The sequence below is a fragment of the Rhipicephalus microplus genome, unplaced genomic scaffold, assembly GCF_043290135.1.
Source record: "Rhipicephalus microplus isolate Deutch F79 unplaced genomic scaffold, USDA_Rmic scaffold_32, whole genome shotgun sequence".
Taxonomy (NCBI): Eukaryota; Metazoa; Arthropoda; class Arachnida; order Ixodida; family Ixodidae; genus Rhipicephalus; species Rhipicephalus microplus.
This window is the reverse complement of record NW_027464605.1, coordinates 5644348-5653718: the sequence shown is the minus strand read 5'-3', so window position 1 is coordinate 5653718 and position 9371 is coordinate 5644348. Positions and strand designations below refer to the sequence as shown.

The 9371-nt window shown below is 46.2% G+C and overlaps 1 non-coding gene across 1 annotated transcript; it reads right to left on the bottom strand.

Moving 5' to 3' along the window:
- Positions 1–7531: 7531 nt before the first annotated feature.
- Positions 7532–7673, bottom strand: LOC119173031 (U4 spliceosomal RNA). Its single transcript, XR_005109986.2, has one exon. It is a non-coding gene; the product is annotated as a U4 spliceosomal RNA (small nuclear RNA).
- Between the last annotated feature and the right edge of the window lie 1698 nt (positions 7674–9371).

The following is a 9371-nucleotide window of genomic DNA, read 5'->3' as shown; positions in this document are numbered from 1 at the left end:
CGACAACCACCCTTTCCAGTAATGAGAACAATTGAAACATGCCGCCATTTTTTTCGCTTACAAACGCAACACAAGGACCACCCATTGGCACTGGAGATTTTACTGAGAGATAAAAGCAATGATCGTAATGATGTAAAGAGTAATGTACATGTATTACCCAGAAATGAATTTTGGAGCTCTGAAATAAACTATCCTCCATGGCTGCTTGCAATACCAAGCATTGAATTCTCAGTGGATGGCATTATCAGAAAGAGAGAAATGTTCATCCAAGCTGCTCAACAACTAGCGCTTTATCAGATACATATGCGGTATCCAGGGTACATACACATTTACACAGATGGCTCAAGTACTACAACGTCTTCAACTTCGGCATTTATCATACCACAGATCAATATTCAGGAATCGTTTAAATTATGTCGCATGACGACATCTACTACATCTGAGCTTTTCGCTATTCTGTATGCTCTAAAGTTTATAAACTCGGTAGCAGACGCTAGAAAATGGGTACTTTTCAGTGACTCACAGGCCGCATTAAGATCACTCTGCAGTACAAACACGACAGTAATAAGTGATAGTATGACATATGAAACGCTGAAAGAGCTCACCAAAGCAAAGAAGGTGCAACATGAGATCAAATTCCAGTGGATACCTGGCAATTGCAACATTCCTGGAAACACAGCTGCCGATGAAGCAGCACGACAAGCACATCGTAAAGAAGTTACTGTTTCTTTACCAATTTTGAAAAATGAATTGCGTAGTATTATAAAGAATACAACTTTCAGAATGAGCAAAACTGCTTGGTTTGACAAAAGTACAAAGAGCTGCGATTTATATCACATCGATCTATTTATTGAATTCAAAATTACGCTGGCATTAGATAGAAGGATGGAAACTCTAATTCACCGATTGAGGCTAGGCACCGCATACACAAAACATTTTTTGCACAGAATCGGCAGAGCTGAAACTCCCGAATGCGAATGTGGATTTATAGATGAAGACGTCTGTCACCTTCTCATGGACTGTCCACATCATGACACGCCGAGACGCCGTCTCAAGTCCAAACTGTTCGCATTGGACCGCAGACCATTTAGCATGAAAAAAATTCTGGGCCCATGGCCAACTGGAGTTTTACAGTCCCACGGTTTAAAAGCATTAACTCGTTTTTTACAAGACAGCGGGATTGCTGATAAGTATTAACAAAGAACAAACTTTCATTTCTAACACATGTACTTATTATGTACAGTATCATGTGACACCCATCACGTGTGTGTTTGAATTGAATGACGTGTCGACTATTATGTACATACGAGCGAATGCATCTTTATAAGGACCAGACGTGTGCTTTGCTGTTTTGTGCTGGTGGCCGAATATTAACGAGGGACATTTCCAGAGACTTCTTACATTGACTTTCGAACATTTACTTACCATTGTGATATGTGCGTATAAGTGTGTCTTTGCATATCTGTGCACGAGTTTTCTATTTTCCATACATTGCTTTGTATGTTTTGCTTCAAGATACGTGTTCAAGTTTCAATCAACGGCTAAGGAGTAGCCGGCGCCATAATGGTGCGCCAACATCTCCTTATATATCATATCAATAAAAAAAGACGTGTGTCACCTTCTCATAGACTGTCCACATCATGACACGCCGAGACGCCGTCTTAAGTCCGAACTGTTGGCATTAGACCGCAGACCGTCTAACATGAAGAAACTTGAAGTTTGAAGTTTGAAAATTATTCATCATCATAGTTTTAAACATACATCACTTATCTAGTGGTTGAATGGAAAGGGGTGGTGAAAAGGCAACTGAATGCCTGACAATGCACCGATCGCCGCCCAGACCACAATAATGCACAACACTCAGCATGTGTGTCTAGAGCATAAATACATAGATTCAATACAGTGAAATATACAAAGTGCAGTCGTAGAGCGTGGAAAAGATAAGAAATAATTACACATCTATAAATGCACTCTTTACACAAAAAAGCCCTTCGTCTGCGTATAATATAATATCTGCTGTTAGAGGTACGTTTACGATATCGTTTATATATAATAGAAATAGAAGTGGCCCAAGTATGGAGCCCTGTGGGACGCCATAATTTATCTTGCCCATTTCAGAATTTGAGTGTTTTATATCAGTATATTGGAACCGGTTACTAAGGTAACTTCTTATTAAATTAAGAGACGAGCCCCTTATTCCGTATTCGGTAATCTTTTGTAGAAGAATTTCATGCCTAATAGAATCAAGCGCTTTCTTAAAGGCAAGAAATATTCCGATTGTGAGGCGTTTTTGTTCAAAATTATCGATTATTTTATCTTTAATAGATAGTAGGGCTTTTTCAGTAAACTTATTCTTCTGAAATCCATACTGATGCTCTGTAATTACTTTTTTTGAGCTACAGAAATTTGCAAATCGTACGTATATCACACGTTCTATGATATTGGAAAATATGGGCAAAACAGAAATGGGCCTGTAATTACCCATGTCATTTTCATAACCACCTTTGTGGATAACAGACACTTTAGCTACTTTTAGTTTGTCCGGGAACGTTCCAGTGTTCAAGATAAGATTGCAGATATGGGAAAAAATTGCCCGCAGCTTCCCTCGGGGGAACACTGAGGAGGATGCGGACCATATAATTGGTTAACGGGGTGTTAAAGTGTGACTTACTTGGGTCGATGGCTAAATTGGTTAACGTGGTTGTGAAATGGGGTGTTAAATTGCGACTTACTTGGGTCGATGGCTAAATTGGTTAACGTGGTTGTAGGAGGGGGTGTTAAATGAGTGAACACGTACACACGTATGCGAAAGGGCGGCGCTGGTCGAAGGGACGTCGATCATTGTGTTTGTGGATTCGTTGGAATTCATTTCACCGCGACCTTGGACGTCGACGCGCCGTACAAACCAACCGACGAGCGGCAACTGAGCGAGCGAGCGCCGACCTTGAGTATATATACAGCACGACGGCGCATGCACTGTCAGCTGTTGAATGTTCTCGAAGCGCGACGCCACATGCGCGTCCACTGGATTGGATAAACTTTTATTGCGCGTCCACTGGAGAATCAGGAGAATTGTAGATGTCGAACGCGGTGTGTAGAGGAGGAAGGGTGCACAGATGGTGGAGGAGTGAAGCGCGCGCGGTGTGTAGAGGAGGAAGGGATGCACAGATGGTGGAAGAGTGGGCGACGGCGCGACGGCGCATGCGCGCGCGTCAGCTGTCGAATGTTCGAGAAGCGGTGTGGACGGCGCGGACGACGCGGACGGCGCACTACAAGGCGCGAGTATAAGATGCTCCGCATCTAAAAGGTGCGCTAATATTCTCTGAAACTGCTTTCAAGGGTTCAGCCTTTAAACCGTCAAACTCTGGGCCCGTGGCCTACTGGAGTTTTACAGTCACACGCTTTAAAAGCATTAACACGTTTTTTTTACAAGACAGCGGGATTGCTGAGAAGTATTAAGAAACAAGAAACTTTCATTTGTAACACATGTACTTATTATGTACAGTATCATGCCCCGCCGCGGTGGTCTAGTGGCTATGGTACTAGGCTGCTGACCCGCCGGTCGCGGGTTCAAATCCCGGCTGCGGCGGCTGCATTTCCGATGGAGGCGGAAATGTTGTAGGCCCGTGTGCTCAGATTTGGGCGCAAGTTTAAGAACCCCAGGTGGTCGAAATTTCCGCAGCCCTCCACTACGGCGTCTCTCATAATCATATGGTGGTTTTGGGACGTTGAACCCCACAAATCGATCGATATGTACAGTATCATGTGACACCCATCATGTGTGTGTTGTGAAATGAATGACGTGTCGACTATTATGTACACACGAGCGAATGCATCTTTATAAGGACCGGACGTGAGCTCTGCTGTTTTGTGCTGGTGGAACGAATAATAAGGAGGGACATTATCAGAGACTTCATTCATTGACTTTCGAACATTCCCTTACCATTATGTTGCGATATGTGCGTATAAGTGTGTTTTTGCATATCTGTGCCCGAGTTTTCTATTTTCCATGCACTGCTTTGTATGTTTTGCTATTTTCCATGTTTTGCTTCAAGATACGTGTTCAAGTTTCACTGAACGGCTAAGGAGTAGCCGGCGCCATAACGGTGCACCAACATCTTCTTATATATCATATCAATAAAAAAAAAAGGTAGGCTAGTGTTTGTGATTCCACTGAACTTGCATGTACTATTGTATGAGTATTGATTTATTCATGTACGCATTTTTTAAATTGTTGTTTTTGTTTGTTTTCACAAATTTACGTACCCCTGCGCATAGTTATTTTTGTGCAGGTTAGAATTTCTGTTTACAGGTACAAACAGTTCCTGTTGTGCATTTGAATGTATACTAGGATATATTAGCTGTCTTGAGAGTGAGAAAAGACTTTACTGAACACATTGGGCCGGCAATTTGGTCTCAGTGGCTTTAGGTGGTGGCTCGAAGTCCCTAGACTCAGGCGGCATCCTCGGCCTGCCGGACGGCCCAGAGTTGGTCGTTCAGCTCTGGGCTTTGGAGGGCCGCCTCCCAGCGGCGCCGACGAAGAAGGTCCTCCGCGGCTCCCGCAGCCGGGGCGGCGGCAGGAACCAGTGAGCTCGAGTCTCCTTGTGATTTGGTATTGTCGGCCGCTATAGGCGCATCGCGATTGGTGGCGTTTTCACGACTGTCGTCGCCGGCACATTCCCACAGCACGTGGCTGAGCGTCGCTCTGTGCCTGCACGCTTTACACATATCAAAGGAGTATAGGTTCGGGTAGAGGTGGCGTAGAACGACCGGGCTAGGGCAGGAACGGGTTTGGTGTAAGCGAAAGCTTATGGCGTTGCGCCTGTTTAATTTCTCGTGTGGTGGGGGGAACCTACGCCTTTCGAGCCTATAGTGTTGGGTGATGTCACGGAACGTTGCAAGACGATCACCCCATGACCATTCTGAATCTTGTTGCTGCGTGGCTATCAGAGTGCCTTGATCCAGCAGATGCATCGCCCCGCTCTCGGAGTCAGAGGCGGCAGCCACGTAGTGGGCCGCGGCTCGGCGAGTGAGACCTCGAGTCGCGGCGTGGGCCGCCTCGTTCTCCGTGAGCGGAATGCTGGTGTGTGCTGGGGTCCATAGGAGGAAAACCGTTGAAGTTTGAGATTGTGAGGGCGACATCGAGTCGCCATATCTCTGCATGCGGCGCTGCGGCTAGTGCTAAGGCTATCGCGGCTTCTTCGGCCGCCTCCGTGTGTCCCGTCGTCACCGTGACACTAGCGAGGCATCTGCCCTGGTGACCACTGTTGCGCGTGCTCTTCTCCCTTCATAGTGTTGTCACCGTCGACCAAGAGTCGCAAGGTTTTGAGATGGGCTCGACGGGCACGCCGCAAGGCACCGTTATATCACCGTTACTTTATAATTTAGTGCTCTTGGGGCTACCAGAGCAATGTCTTGAGAACGAAACATATAACATATGAATGTCCTCTGTGTATGTATGCTTCTTTCAGAAATAAAATTCTCTTCAACACTCGGTTTGTAAACATCGAAATGGTACATAGTCGGTTGGGGGGCGTGAGGTTCTCGGTTCTAAATTCCCTAACACCTAGATACTCCGCTTACATATGAGACAGTTTTAGATTAGCGCGCGCAACGCCTTACCAACACAACGCGTGGCGCGTTGTGCATACACGTAATTTCTGAGGATGTCGCGCACTGCGCTAGTTAAGCGCACGCAACAACCGAAACGTGGAGCACGCTTCGGCGTAAACAGCCTTGAACTTTAGTGCTGGAAACACGCAGTAGCCAGTGGACGCGGCCTTTTATTAGGGGCGAAGCTCCTTACAGCGGCACCCGTTCGTCTCTTGTACTATAGTCGTAGTCGTAGTGTGTAATCAGTCTTACGTTTTGACCTGCATGGTGGTGCCGGTGGGAGATTTGTTCTGTGCGTTGTTGAACAATGAAAAATTCGCAGCGTGCGCGTTAACTAAAGTCCGAATTCTCCTGTCTCTCATTCCCCATTAGCAGCCGTTGGCATGTACATTTAGTACTATCTGACAGGAAAGGTTGCTACGTTATACTCGCTGGGCGTAACCTCCTTGGTTTTCGAAAGGTTTAGCGAGCGTTTGGTCGCAGTGCCATGAATACAGTGAACTAGAATATACCATGAACTCAAGGTGGTTAAAGGTGGGAAGTGGACCCAAAGCGCAGGCCGTAAGAAAGTGTGCGTGTGCCACCTCTCGTTTAGTCCTTGGAATGTCCGCTGGATGGCGGTGCTTCTATATGGGGAATATATGATGAAAAGATGCGAGATGGTGGTACTTGGAGTGTTAAATAGATGGACGAATGGACACACAGACAGATGCATGGATGGACGCATGAACGGACGCAGGGGCGGATGCATGAACGAACGCAGGGACGGGCGCACGAACAGACGCATGGACGGTCACACAGACGGACGCATGGACGGACGAATGCTTCGCCCCACTCTCCATCATTCACTCCGTGGATATTCTGCCATTTTTTTTTTCAGCAGCCATACTGTCGACACTCGCAGGTGTCAAGGACAACAGCCGGTAAGGCGCGCAATGGCCGAAGCAGTCGAAACGTAAGCGCCGAAATCTAGCGTGCGCATCTCTTGCGTGCGCAAACGCACGCATCTTTCTTATGTTCAGCGCATGCGCAGTCTTGCTCTCTCTCACAGGTTGCGTGCGCAAGGCCGTTGCGCGCGCTACACTAAAGCGCTCTAGTATTATAGAGTTTTAGTACTGCGTACGCTGCGTACGTAGCGGCGTTGCGTACGTAAGGACGCCACGTTCTGCGTAGTGCGCATGCGCAGACCGCAACGCACACGTATCGCGTTACGTACGCAGCCGCTACGTACGCACGCATGAGATGCGTGCGTGCGTACGTATGAGCTGATCGCGCCGCTCTCGAACAAGTTCGCGACAGCGCGAGACTTCGTTTTGCAAAATTGCGGCATTGAAGGCAAGCACCGACCGGCTCTGTGGCTTAAATTATGGCCATAATCTGGCTATAACACTTGGATTGGCTCACATTGGCTGTCAACAACACGTGCTTTTATTTTGATCTACCAGATGGCGCAACACGCTTCACGCTCGTTACGTACGCGGGTACTACGGCGTACTAAAAGCCGATTAGTGGCAAACGACGCCACGTAACGCAAGGCACTTGCGTGATGCGTACGTAGCACCATTCCGCAGTACTAAAACTCTCTATTCTGTTTGTGTACACGATTCTATTTGCCAAGACGAAATTAGCACCCAAGCGAGAGCTAGCGTTCGCGAGGAACGAGCGGATAACAACGGCTTCCGAGTGGTACAGGGGCACGTCGTTTGTGCGATTCAATACACTGATAACGCCAAAGCCATTCATTGCGCGTCTCTCGTACTTTGCGCCCTGATGTGTCTCACCAAGAAGTATGCTCCTCTGTCTACACAGTTTGATCTATTGTGAAGCGTTGCAGCAGGTTCTCGCCGTCTTGTGTTACCGCAATGGTGTCGGTGCGAAGGTTTTAATAAAAACTTCTGTCTTTGAATTTTACATTAAGGCCCCGGAGGGCCTCCCAAAAATTGCCTTGGCCGACGGTGTTTCACGTCGTCCAGGCGGGGTATTGGGAAAAGTTTTCAACTAGCAATAGTCGCCCCTCAGTTAATACTTCATTGGGTACGACATCGCCGCTGCGCAAAGCTGACTACGAACGGCTTGCTAACATGAAACCATATTTTCTGCCCACAATACATGCACCCGCAGAGATTGACTTTGAAAGAGATATATCATAATAATTATGGCCATTAGAAGAATTATTTTTACGAAATAAGTTTTGTGTACTTCTCTCGTCATGACTTTTTATCTAAAACTCTGTAAATGAATCAATATTTAGCGAGATATGCATCTATTTTGCCTTTGATCTGAAAGTCACGAGTTTGAATTTACGATGAGGCTTCTTCTTCTGCATATTGTAAAACTTGTTTTTCGACGAACTCACCATATTTCATCCTCAACAGTATGTGGGCGCTTTTTTTTTTTTATAAAAACGAAATATTTATCACTCTCAGAGTTTATTCTGCATAAATCCGGCGACCGGTGGTGGCGCCCAACAGCGGCGGGAACACGAGCGGATACCAAAGGTGGCATGACCTCACTCACAGGCAAGTGAAATAATGATAAGAGCAAAATGTCACATGACGCCATATTGACATCAATAATGACATCACTATTTGGCCTATCATGGGCTTATCCCGGAGGTTGCCCAACCCCGGGTGAGGCGCCAAGGTCTCCGACTCGTGTAACGTAAACGAGTGTCCCGTGAGAACATAAGCTTTCGTCTGCTCAAGGCTAAACCGCCCATATACTGTTGACTAAGACTGTAAATTGTCGGCTTTTTGGAATTCGTTGAACGCAGAGCTGTAAGTGTTAAGCATGAGTGGTTGCTTGTTGGGCTAGTTGGTTCACTACCAACACATGTAACAATGCATACAACTAGAACAGACGGAACGGACAGAGGCTAAAGCGCTGACTTCCAACTGTTTTATTCCGCTCACGAAACCAGGCATAAATACATGCGCAGAGCCAGCAGGTAAAAAAAAAAAAATCTGACTTTACTTTACTTGCCGATTGATTTTACTTTCTTCATTTCTTTTCTTTACCCACTGACTATGCGCATGTATTTATATCTGGTTTCATCAGTGGAATAAAACAGTTGGAAGTCAGCGCTCTTTACTCTCTGTCCATGCCATCTTTTTCTAGTTTTATGCGCAGTTACATATGTTAAAGCGTTAAACACGTCTGAAAAGACCGTTATATCATCCACAAGGCCACGATGCAGCTGTGCACGTATTAAACGCGAAGCATTTCTTAGCGAACTTCAGCGACTTTGAGCCTACCTGCCTGCCTGCCTGCCTGCCTGCGACATTTAGCTCTCCTGGCCGCTTCGATAATGGTATCGATACCAAACTTGGTATGCCATGACATGATGGTATGAAAAACATATTTGACTTGTCATAACACGAAAATCACGACATGTGTGCCATGAATGTCATTATTTACATTTAACGGTCCTGCAGCTCTTGCGGTGGTATCGCTCACATGGCATGTTGCAAAACTGATATGGTATGACATGATTGCATGCCTAACACAAGCGACCGACCCTAACATGAAAATCATAACATGCGTGTCATGTTAGAACATGACTACATGCCACGCTCATGATTAGCTCACGACTGTTTCGCTAGCGTCACATATACCAAATTTGGTATTACGGTACGTGAATGGATGACGAAGGTATGTGACTGGTCCAAACATGATAACCACGAGATGCGTGTCATGTAACAACATGACTACACACCATGGTCACGATGTGCTGGCAGCCGTTCACTAGCTTCACTTAT